The sequence below is a fragment of the Pleurodeles waltl genome, chromosome 4_2 (genome assembly GCF_031143425.1).
Source record: "Pleurodeles waltl isolate 20211129_DDA chromosome 4_2, aPleWal1.hap1.20221129, whole genome shotgun sequence".
Classification (NCBI taxonomy): Eukaryota; Metazoa; Chordata; class Amphibia; order Caudata; family Salamandridae; genus Pleurodeles; species Pleurodeles waltl.
Genome location: NC_090443.1, coordinates 344,016,573 through 344,029,368, shown reverse-complemented (window position 1 = coordinate 344,029,368; position 12,796 = coordinate 344,016,573). Strand labels below are relative to the sequence as shown.

At 44.0% G+C, this 12,796-nt stretch overlaps 1 long non-coding RNA gene across 1 annotated transcript; it reads left to right on the top strand.

Annotated features, from left to right (window-relative positions):
- The first annotated feature begins 288 nt into the window (after positions 1-288).
- Positions 289-12,200, top strand: LOC138294141 (uncharacterized). Its single transcript, XR_011203217.1, has 3 exons — positions 289-313; positions 1,371-1,477; positions 11,381-12,200. It is a non-coding gene; the product is annotated as an uncharacterized lncRNA (long non-coding RNA).
- Positions 12,201-12,796: the final 596 nt, after the last annotated feature.

Genomic DNA, 12,796 nt, shown 5'->3' with positions numbered 1-12,796 from the left:
AAAAGGCACAAATGTACATAAATATGAAGTATGCTGCCTGTACCTACCAATCAATCCTTTGCACAAAACAAGGAAGTCAGACTTTAAGGAAAAACTCCAGCAAATTTGTATTTGATGGTACCCTGCCAAAAATGACGTATAGGGCAGAAGCCTAGAAGCTGCGTGGAGCTCCATGATTGGACTCTCAGGCAGCGGTTCTGACTAATCCTCTTCTTTCGACGTGTATCACGTGATACCCTGGAAAGGATTGAACCTGCTTATAAAGGAGCTCTTAGCCTCCTTAACTCACAGCCAGACTAAGAGCCGAGCTGAGGTAAGTTCCAAAAGGCTGTCTTGAAGGAATTTCTTTATGGGTTGTACCAAACATGCTGAAGTTAACAAATCCTTCAAACCCTAGCAAAGGCGAAAATATTTTAGAAACAAGAAAGTCTGTCTTGATGTTTATTTCTTCACTTTCTGGGGTCGTGCAGCTTGTTTATTGTCTCACTGTATGACCAGAGTAAACTAAGGGCCTGATTTAGAAGTCTGCGGACAGGTTACTCCATCACAAGGTAACAGATACCCATCTGCTGAAATCTAAAACCCATTCTATCCTATGGGATTTAAATTTTGGCAGACGGGACATCAGTCACCGTTGTGACTGAGTAACCCGTCCTTCAAGTTCTAAATCAGGCCCTAAGTTCCTAATTTTCAGGAGTGTAAGTAAGCAGACATCCAGATATCATGCATTTGAACAGGTGGACCCCCCTGAAGCAGCTCCCCCTCAACAAACTGAAAAGCACCTGCCTTCCTTTCCACATTGCCAAATTGGTCAGCAGATGAGATGGAAGATATTCTTTGTTTTCACATCCAGGGTTGCATTCTTGTAGGCAGTGAAGAGTAACACATACGGTGTTGGAGTTTTGTATTGTCTTCAACCTGCTTGAAGGATGGCACCACATGCTTTAATTTGTGAGGATGTGGAGTGAATTAACTTTGTAGGGAATTATTAGCATAATTTTAGAGATCTTCATTTTATAATTGCTCCTGGTCTTGGATCTCAGACGTAGGAGACTGGATCCTTCCATTAAAATGGGTGGATCCTCTCAGTTGATATCCGCTCAGTGTATGATCTCAGGGGTTGAATCCTCTCCACTATAAGCAGAGGGAAAGCATCCTCACTTAAACCCAGTGCTGCCTTCCATGAGAAAAGATGCACATGCCACACGCTCTGCCTACGGCCAATGAAGCATCTGGTCCGTAGGACCTTACACTCTTCCCTAAGAGTGGCTCCGAGAATCACGTTTTGCTACTAGAATCTCAGTAAACAGTAAAATATCTACAATAAATTCTTACAACTTACATTTGTAAATTTGCCTTTTTCTTTTGAGACCCTACGAAAACAGTGACTCGTCAGTGCCCAGCATCAGGTACCAGCTCTAGCAGTGCCAATCGGGAGGCGACATCGCATCTGTCTGCGCACCAGAGAACACCGCAAGTGAGTATATTAGAAGGTCTGACCTTTCCGGACCTCATTCCTACTCATTGTTTCATTTTGTATTTCTCCCAGTAAAGTGCCCCGATATTAATGCTGGTAGCAGACACATGGAACGTGCTAATACCTTTAAACACATAGAATACTAGCTTGAGAGAGCTCCCTTTACTATTAGTCCTCACGTTGGGTGCCCACACATTGCCTTTTCCTATCACTGGAGATAGGGGGCAATCAGCACTCTCTTTAAACAGTGATCCTCACTGCTCCTCTGCCCTGGATTCCATGGTTGCCTGTAGTCCACGTGCTCCTGAGCACTCAAGGACTCCCCACTCTAAGATGCCGAGTGTGCTCTTGGCCCCCTTGTGGGTTTTACTCACATTCCAAAGGCTGGGAGACGATGCTTTTTGTCTATCAGCAGCGACACTTAAAAGATTAAAATTCATTTTTCAAAAGGTATTCTGTATACTTGAAAAAAATACATTTACTATGAATCAGCTCACTAGACTGCACATGCACTAGTTCAAGCTCCTCTTTCCCTACTCCCCGTGTTGGATATCTCACTCTCTCTCGCTAAAGGAGACATTTTCATTTTCTCTCTCTGGTTTGACCCTCTCCCCCTACTCTGCCTCTCTGAAGCAACCTCTCTTCCCATCTGTCTGAACGGACCTTCTCCTACTCTTCACCTGGAGGCCTTCTGCTCCCCTTGTCTCTCTGAAGACACTGTCTGCTTTTCACTCTCTAATGTGCTTATTCTTCCATTTTTTTTACGATAAACGGTTCTAGTCTGACTCACAAAGGTCCCATGTTGCCAAAAGAACTGCATGTTATTCACTGATTATATTAAGAGTGTCTCTAGGGCCACCAGTACCTGACACAAGGTAAGCTGATGCTCTAAGTTGGAAGGCTTCATAAAAGAGGCATGGAGTCTTAGCTTACCATTTCATGGGATGGCAGCCAGCAGGTGTCATCAGTGTGGGAGAGGTGTGTTCTGCGCTGCTCAGCCTGAGAGTGAGATGGGCGGCAATGATTTTGCAAGCTTTGGAGATTTATCATTGTTTTAGCATGAAGGCCTTCACACAGTCTGTTGCAATAGCCAATTCCAGAAATGTCTTCTGATACCACAAGGTTGATTGGTTGTAGAGTGAGAGATAGAGGTAAGATCCCACAGAGGATGTGTAGGTGGAAGAAGGAGTTTTAGTGGTGTTCTCCTGTGAAATAAGCAAGAAGTTAGAAAGAAGCAAATATAACTCCATAGTTGCGGAAATTTGGAAAAGGGATTTGGTGAATGCCCTTGGAGAATGGACAATCAAGTAATAGAATTGTTGGGTCATTAAACCCATTGCCCTGGCTTCTCTTGTTGAAGTGTCCACATTTACCCAGTTCTGGGGCATCTGTCTTTGAACATGAGTTAGGCAGTTCATGGGCAAGGAAACCACCAGATATATTAGATAGCCATGTGTGAATTGGAGTATAATCAATTTTAAAGTGGTATTTTAAGTCAAAACTTTACAAGATATTTGCCATTGGAAAAATTTGGGCTTCAAGAGAGTTGCCAAGAGTGTAGATCCTTGCAAAACACCACATAGGGATGCAAGTCGAAGTTGATGCCATTTTTCGTTGTGAGACTGGTCGATGAGGAAAGACGTGAACAGTCTAAGTGATTCTTTACTAACAGCCAAGGTTGTAGAGAATCTTCTGATGGGTAACCTACAGGGGACCATGGCTAAAACCTATAGGCAGTGCAATATAAGCAGTGTACAGGTTTGAGCACATAGCAATTTCCCCCTGATCGTTCCTTCTTGATCCACCAGAGCCATCAGTCATACGTAGCATAATGGTGGCGGTCAAGTCCTATCTGATTCACCAGAGCCGTCGGTCATATGTAGCATAATGGTGTTGTTCATTTGGTAACAGGATTGCTAGGACACTTGTGTGTAGCCCCAAGTCAAAGGGATGTAATATTAGATAGTGATAGACACCCTTTTAGCTGTCTTACCTGTCCCTCAGCGTGCCTGTGTTGCTTGTGAAGGCTTCTTAATGCACAGGCCATTGTAACCATGTTGTTGTGTGTCTGATTTGGATTTGTAAGTCTTTTAACAGAGAGGGTGTTGTGTTCATCCCACTTGTTTGAGCAAGCATGAGCAGGATGGTTTGTGGCCTGCAAGAAGTAACATCTACACAAAATAAGAGTAGCAGAGATCTTGCCACGATTGAAAGCATGTGTTCTCTGTCCCTTCCCCTTGAAGTATCCAGCATTGGCAAAACAACAGCAACCACAGAAAAAGCATCTGATCGGTTGTTGTTTGTATGAAGCAAATATACATTCCCTGCTAGAATTATGGGATGGATGCTATCACCTTTGGATTCTGAGATACTTTAGTAATTAAATGATATGCGTTCCCTGGGGATGAGCCATATGCCTGGAAAATGCACTACGATTTGTCTCATTCCGAATTCTGAAGTATGGCATGAGATCTGTTTGGTTCATTGAATGGAAAAACTTCCACTGATTATCGACATAATCTTGCTATTTTCGCCACAAGTTCAATTCCCAGTTATACTTTCAGTGGAACTCCTTGCACCAATACTGAGAAACATATTGGTCCAGAGATACAACTCTCTTCTACCCTTCCTTAAAGTAGCATAGATTCTAGAATTGAGGACGAAAGCCTGATGATGCTGCATTTGCAACCCTAAGCATTCATGTGACAGTCCTAGATGTGTGGCCTGATACTGTGTTACAACTACTAAATAAATTAGTTTGTCCATATTTGGTGGAAACATGTTTAAAAGCAGAGCTGTTGCATTTTGCTAAAATATTTAATCATAAAATAATAGAAGTCACATTCTTTTACACAGGCAAGGCACATACTGAGCAAACCAAGTATTGGGTCAATTACGTGTTATCGATATCCCGGTTTTTAAATCTACATCACTCTAATAAAGTAATCCATGGCTTTTCTATCTCGTTTGCCCCTAGAAGTCAAATCCTGTAAAGAAGGCACTTGCCACTTCTGTGAATTAGTGGTAGTACCTTGTTGCTGGGGTTCTAGAGTCAATGGCTAGCTCTTATTATAAAAATAACCCATCAAATCTGGCGTGCCCTTAGCCCTTGAGAACTAGCATTAGAGGATTGTACCAAAATACCCAAAAGTGCAGTTTATGGCTCATTATTGTGGAAAAGCCAAACTGAAAAGGGAACAAACACTCATGCACATCTAAGGCAGCTTGACACTGTGCCATTCTGCTTCTCAGAAAATGTAGCCTTGGATTTGTAGTCCAGATTACATTTCTTTGAAAGTGCGAAAAGAAGGTTATCTTTGCAGGAAGTTCAAAGCGCACCCTCCATGATGGAGGGACCTCCTGCAACAGGGCTAACAATGCACTGTTTTCTCTGAGAAGCTGAGCTGGGGCTGGCCTCCCAGTGGCAAGCCATGGGTTTGTATCAGGGGCGCAATGCCCATTTGGCAGTCACGGCTCGCAGGAGGGAAAATGGGTGGCGCGTGGTGGGGGGGGGTCACAACTGATTTGGATACAGCTGGAAGCTGGATCCAAATTGGGATGGCATGGTGAGCAAAAGAAAGATGGATTAAACCCAGGTCTGTGACTGTTGGTGAGTGTTTGAAAAGTTTCAGCACTCTGTCCATCATCCTTCTGTATTGCTAAAGTTTCCCTAAGTAGAAAGGGTATGCCCAGACATGGGTCCCTTGCTCACTGTGCCACTGGATTCAAGCTAGCCTGGCTGATGAGGGGTGATAGCCCAAAACTGGTCCCAGGTTGCTTGTTTCCAGTCCAGAGAGGACCTGGCCTGGCAGTTAGGGCTCAAATGTACCCATGGGGAGCAGGGTCAAGAATGATCTGTGTCTGTGACTGGGGGTGAGTGTTTGAAATGTTTCAGCACTCTGTCCATCATTCTTTTGTGTTACTTTAAATGGGCCACCATTACCCGGATTACAGGTTGCACAGAACTGGTGGGGTGCAAACTCAGCACCAGTAATTACCAGTACTGTGTGGTAGCAACCACCATTTTGAGTTAACTCATGAGGAATTGGGAATTACTGTGCAGACCAGGATTTATCAGGTCATGTTCAACATTGTATTCCTTTTTCTGTAGGGTTTAACACAAACATTTAGCACCTGCTCTGAGCAGGTAGTAAAAATGTCCAAATGGCTGTGGTAAAAATGTGTTGTAAGGCGCAGTTGGAAGGAAGGAGGATGAAGGAAAGGGTGGAAAATGTTGGCTGGCAGACAGGAGCATGCTTTTGAGGTTTGGGCAAGGGTCAAAGACAGAGTCTGTGCAGAAAAGTAAGGTTTTCCCACAGTGATTTACATGCTGGGTTTTCCAGTTGGTAAAATCTGGTTCATTGTTTCCACACCTAGTAAATCCATGTGCAGGTACCCTGGGCCTCTTATAATTGTGTTGAATGGAATTTCACCCAGGAATTCTGCTCCACACATTTCCCAATCAGGGTCCATTTTATTTATGAGCACCTTACAAGTGGGCTGATTAAGGAGCAAGAGTATGACACCAGGAGGCACGAGAACCACTGAAAAACCAAATACTTCTTTACCTGTAAATGTTTTTGGGATGCAGTAGCCTATCTTATACTGTATGTAATATAGAGAGCAAGCCAACAAATTATCACAGAGAGCCAAGCCACAGCCAAATCAACGCAAGCAGAGTGTCTGGCTTAGCTTTGAGACCCGGTGCACAAGCTGATCCATGAACATGTTTGGCATGTAAATCGTCCAGCAAACATCATGTAAAATTATGATAAAATCTCTTGTTAATTAAAATATATATATTTGGTACCGTGCTGAAGCATTTTACCTTTTACAGAAGAGTACATCACTGCATTGAGGCACATTTGTTAAAAGTGATAGTTGTTAAACAGGAATCTAGAAAAATTCACACTCCCCCCTGCCCCACAGGCCTGATTACATTGCCATTAGTGAACTAAGAGACAAGTTTGTTGACGTGCACCCTAAATGTGACCTACATTTTTATTAATATGGAGCAACCTATAAAATATTAAATCAAAGGCAAGAGGTTTTTGTACAGCATACATCCTGAGTTCATGTACTTCAAAGTGCTCTCATATGCAAATATATAGAAAAAAAAAGGCACAATGAAATAAAATAAATGCGTACAATCACACTATTTGGTCAAGCAGGGGAAGCCGTGACCAGGTTTTCTGACTTCACAATGTGGAATTCGGCCACTAGATGTTTGTTTTTTGTCTCTCTTGTGTTTTACACATTGAAGGTTAATGCTTTAGCTTTAATTCTTGGCACATGAGGTTTGAGTAACCACAAACGCTCGGCTTGTTTAGAGTTCGAGAGTCCAAGAGAGCTTCAAACTGAATGCCTGGCTTGAGCACTACCTTTAGTTTCATGTAATTTTAAAATAAACACTAGCATATTCATGGTGCTTTCAATCACAGGCTGGGGCCTCGCGGCACTATAAACACACATTCACTAATCACCCATGCACTTAGCAGGATGCAGATTGCGCCTGTCTGGTTACACACACAGACATCTGCAGAGACATTAACCAATTGAGAAGTCCCTTATAATGAAATAATGCATTCCCCATCAATTACTTTAACCTGTATTTATATACGTTGTATTTCATATTAATTTACCTGACAGCGAAAGGCTCACAAAATAGTTGTAGACTCACACATTCAGGGCTACAAACCCCATATTTAACATACTTCATTTTCTGGTGGATTTGTGAAATTATTTATAGAAGTCTGCCACTGCTCCCCATCTGCAGCACAGCACAGTTGCAGCCCGGGCTAAGACACATGACAGGGAGGCTGAAGCCCATTTAGCCAAATAGTAGAGGTGGCTCCTCTGCTATGGTGAATGAGCTTCTCCCCCCACCCCTGCTAGCAGCAGCAGCTGCATAACATTTACAGTAAAAACATAATAAACTATGGTTATGTTTTTACTGTAAAAGGAGCAGGGCCACAGGCGTGACAGGCTCAGTGTACATGTATGTTTGGCTGCCGTCCCGGTCTGGCCAAACATACATGCGTACTAGGCTCTCTCCAACCCAGCAACGCAGTGCTGGGTTGGAGAAATCAGGCAGAGGCTCCCACTCTGCTCAGAGCGCCCTGGCTGGGCGCTCCGTCCAATCCTACTGCTGCTTTTATGCTGCTGCCAGCATGAAACCAGCCGCAGGGAAGGCTGGGTGCAGATGGAATGCTGAAACTTTTCAAACACTGGGATTAAACCCAGATCTGTGACTAGGGGTGAGTGGTTGAAAAGCTTCAACACTGCCCATCATTTTATTTTGTGATGTTGCTATGTGCACCCTAAGTAGCTAGGGTATACCCAGACGTGGGTCCCTTTCCCGCTAGCCTTGCTGAGCAGGGGTGATACCGCGAAACTGGTCTCAGAATGCTTGTTTCCAGTCCAGGGAGGACCTGGTTTGGCAGTTTGGGCTAGACTATTCCCATGGGGAACAGGGTCAAGACTGATTTGCATATGGCTGGGTCCAAAGTGGGGTGATGTGACGAGCAATGGATTAAACCCAGATCTGTGACTGTGGGTGAGTGTTTGAAAAGTTTCTACACTACATCCATCATTTTATTTTGTGCTGTGGCTCATTTAAAGTGCCTGGGGATAGATCAAAAGGGTTGAAAGGCCCAGTTATCACTCCCCTCAAAATCTACAAAGCCTTGTTTGAATCCTGTGCCACTTGAAAGCTTGTGTTGTTAATACTACCATCATTTCTAGATTGAATAATCCCAATTATTGCTATATTGGTGTTCCTGAGTCAGCTATTTACAGTATTCAAGGTGTTCAGGATATGGCATCATGATAGGTCCTGAATTTCACGAAATTCCATAGGGTCTCCGAGGCTCTCCCTAAGCTGCACTGGCTGACAGTTTCTAGAAAGATCCATTATAAGACACTCCACTTTGCCCACGAAGTCTGTTATGAAAAAGGACCCATGCTGCTTATGTGTTTGCTCCAAATCTAAGCAATCCCTTCATTTGGGACCTTGCAGCCTGCTATTAGTCCCCTGATTTAGAAACATTTGGTGAGGGTGTAGAGAGGGATGCTCCTTCTCTTGTTGCTTCCTCTATTTGGAATACACTCTTCTTGGACTGCACAAAATACAGAACTATTCTATGTTTGAAAAGCTCTTAAACTTCATCTTTTTAATGATTATCCTCTTATTTTTTCTGATAATTAGTCTGTTCAGCCATAGGGCACTTTATAAGTAACTACTCCACTCATAACTTGCATGTATAGGTTTTTGATATATTTAGTGGGTGCCCTCAAGCGCTAGACACAGGGCCAGTAGCAATTTTATATGTGCCCAGATGGGAACATTTTCTGCATATGCCACCCTGCATAGGGCCACCGTCACCACCCTGAGCTAAACGTGACCCACTTGTTGCATAAATATGGTAGGGAGTCAGGTTCTGTTTTTCCCACCATAAGAACCTTCAGAATCATGTGTGGGTCGTATGTTCTTGGCGTGAGCATTTTTCCAAGTTCAGGTCGTCTTCTAGCCACTGTCCAAGGGCTGGAGTTGCGATGCTGCACAGTAAAAAAAAAAAAAGATCAGGAATGGGGAGGTGTCCATTCCCCTACGGGAGCCTAAACATGTCAAATTAGAACCTACTCCATCCACCAGCCCAGACTACATCCCCCAGCAGTTTATCCAACTGCATGATTGTGGAGGGGAGGGCAAGCACATCACAATCTGCAACACATAGAGTTATCGCAGCAGGAAGACCATCTTCGCTACTGAAATTTGCCCCCTCGTGGATAGCGGGAGCGACTTCTAGAACTCAACAGGCTGTGTCAGCTCCCCCACCATCTTTCTCATGCTAAGCGTGTAGTAACAACATTGATTTTTAAGTAGATTTGACCCTTTATGTGCTGCAGGCTTCAGAAGAGATTTAAAAATATGGTTGCTGTTATAATAACATATACTATTAAGAGACATCATGTCTATTGGAGTAGCCTCTTTCGAGGACATTGCCCATCAGTCACACATTCTGTTTTGATGCATGAAGAATACTTGCATCCTTTGCATTCTAGAACACCATTTGTTGCAAAGTTTTTTTCAGGGCAACTACTTGTTTTTGCCTTTGCTTTCAGCCTGGTGGGTGTAGCTCCATCATCTCATATGATACCTGTTCAACATGGAGTTCTAATAATAACTATTTTATTATACTTTAGCACAGCACAGTCTAGAAGCAGAGTTATTAACAGACGTTAATATTGTCATCTGATTGGCACTTGCATATTCAGTCTCAGGAGTAACAGAAGATACATTAGGAATCAGACCTGAGCTTTGCCAGTCACAAATTCCAAAATCAGGTATGATAACCCACTAACCTCAATATTCTGAGGCACGTACATGTGTGTGGCCTCAAATAAGCATATGTTTTAACATCCCAATGAGCAGACAGAAAGCATACTTTTTGTCAAAAGTCAGACAGGAGGGTTTTTCTGAAGATGAAATTAAAAATATTTGATTCGCTCATTGTCATTTCACAGAAGGAATCCCCAGAGAATTGGCAAAAAGGGCAATTGCCTTATAACAACTTGGCAAAAACTGGTTCTTCAGTGCTTTGTACGGAAATCTGTCGCTGTAGCTTTTTAGTTGTCAAATAACTCATTGCCCTCTGTAAAAATATTGTTAGTTACCAATAGACATTGGCAAATTCACTAAAACATGCTTATTTCTGTCCTGTCATGTTTCATCACTATGTTTAATATGCACAATTTATCACTCTATTTACTTCTGCTGGGTCCAAAGAAAGTAACGCCCCATTGTTTGAAGTGTTAGCTACCCCTCCAATGGTTGACCTGTTAGCCCGCCCAAAGTTTGGGTCTAGTTGCATCCCTCCTTTGGATTGTGTACACAAATCTACCTGACATTTAGGTTTTTGTTAGAGGAATGTGGGCGCCTTGTAACTAGCCCCCCCAGCCGACAAGGTAGAGGGCAGACAGTCAAGTAATGACGCCAGCCACCCCCCCTCCCTTGATTAAAGGACCGCAGCAACAAAAGGAAGGGAGGGGGTAAAGGCACCATTCTCCCTATTGGGGCCTATCTCCTGAGGGACCGGGGCAAAGGGAAACAACATCGATGGGGCCGGGGAGCCAAACACGTTCAAATTAGAGTGAAACCCAATAGCCGTGGTTGCCAAGCACTGAATGTTGTCTCTTTTAACGGATTCTGCCTCTCCTGCTGCTGAACAAAGGGCCCTCCTTCTTCCCTTTTCCTGTCTGCCACAGTTTCATGTTTGTGTATGTTTACTCCAGTGATGTATCCTCCTGTGTATGAATGGTTAAGCGTCTTCTGAATATGTGCAAACTCCTGACCTTACTAATCTTGCTTCGAGTGACTGTTCTAGAACCACAAGCTTCTCTGTAACTCCTGACCACTATGCACATTGCCACTGCCAGTAAAGGCATATGTTCCATATTTGCTCCAGTGTTACTCAGAGTCACCTCTCTGAATCGCTTGCCTGTTCGCTCAAGTCATTGTGTCTTTTCTCATACACAGGTACCCTGTACCACCAGTCACTGCGGCACCTTCTCTCGTGCACAGGAACTTGTTCTCCTGCGTCACCATCTCGTCCCTTGCGCACATGTGCCATGTTCTCCCAGTTATGTCTTGCTCCCTCACCCACAGGTTTTGAGCTTTCTTATTCACTTCTTCTCTGACCCACATGTCTCTGGTCTCCTTGTCACTCACTCTTCTCTCAGATACAATTCCTTGGTTCCTTGCCTCCACCCACTCTCTGTCCCATTGTTAATAACTAGTCTCACGTCACAGTCACTTCCTGTCCAGTCCTTCCACTCATAGTCTCTACATCTCGCAAAGCCAGGCCTGCTGTCCAGCTCACTCTCTCTTTCTCTCACCCATAGGTCTCTTCTTTGAAGATGTCTCCACTCATCCTCTCCCTAGTGGCCGTCGCCACTTTGTGTGGCTGTAGCCCAGCCTCTGCCGACCGCTGGAAAGACTTCCAGGAGAAACACATTGTTAAAGTGGCCCCCAACCTGGTGGGCGAGGACTTCTGCACCAAGACCATCAAGGATATGAAAATAAACAAAGGACTTTTCTGTATACCTAGACACAAATTCATCAATGAAAAACCAGAAACCATTTTGGCAATATGCATCACTAAAATGTATACAAATGTGGAGAGCGGAGCAGCCTATAACGTCATTCAGTGTGATCTTGATAAAGTGACAGAGCCACCTAAGTGCGTATACAAAACCCAAAAGTTGAAGAGACACGTCTTGCTCGAGTGCGGTGACAAACAACCTGTGCAGTTTCAGAAAATTCTAGATGACTAGAGGCAGCTCCGACCATTCCCACCTGCTTAAATGTAAACAAACACAAGCCCCCTAACTCTAAAACATCATTGTACTAAAATAGGGGTTGGGGTGCACTTCTGGCTTTCCCAGGCACTCCCAAATGCCTTCACGGAATTGTTGTCAAAATCGGGCCTCCCAGTTTCCACAGCCCTGTGCTCGGATTAAGCCCCAGTACAGGGGGACTCTGTCTCTCCGCTAAATTATGATGAAATTAGATAACAAGGGCTGTTGGGTGTTCGGAAAACAGGGGCTCACCTGCTGATTAACAGGAAAGAGCTTGTATCTTATAAAATGTTGATTTCTTTTCTCACGTGATTTACTGCATGCCTTAAACATCTATCGGAATAAAGAAACTCGTCTCTGTTTATTTGCTGTGTCTTCTATTTCTGTTGGATTTTTGTACATATAGGCGTTTACAATATTTTGGGCCCCATATTGCCCAGGATGAAGACAAGGGATTTTCCAGTTGTTGTGCAGTTTGCCACGATGTTGAACCCAAAGTTCACTGAAAAGGATACCAACAGATACCGACCTTCCTAATATGGCTGAATTAATAACACCCAGCTCTCTCTAGAATGGAATAGATTGTCCACAAGCCTCCCAGAAACGTTTTACATTACAGTCAGAATCTCACTGACAATGTAATTTATAACCCCTTCATATACAAGCTCATGTCCCTGGGGCCGCCCCAGACGCAGTGGTGTAACACAAATAGTCATTGGTAGCGGGCTGTATTCCCCCCTGAAGGACTGGGGCATTAGAAGCTGCAGGGGGCATCTTTATGCCTCTTATGACAGGGCCTTTCGAGGGCAGTGGCCACTCGTGGCGTCTGAGCCCGAGGACCCCTCATGCCTTATCCCGAGGTCTGAGGCAGTCACTACTTACTGGGCAGGTCTCTGGGAGGCAGCTCGTTCCATGATGGTCCAATGTCCGTGTGTACAACTGCACTGCCCAAATGTCTGG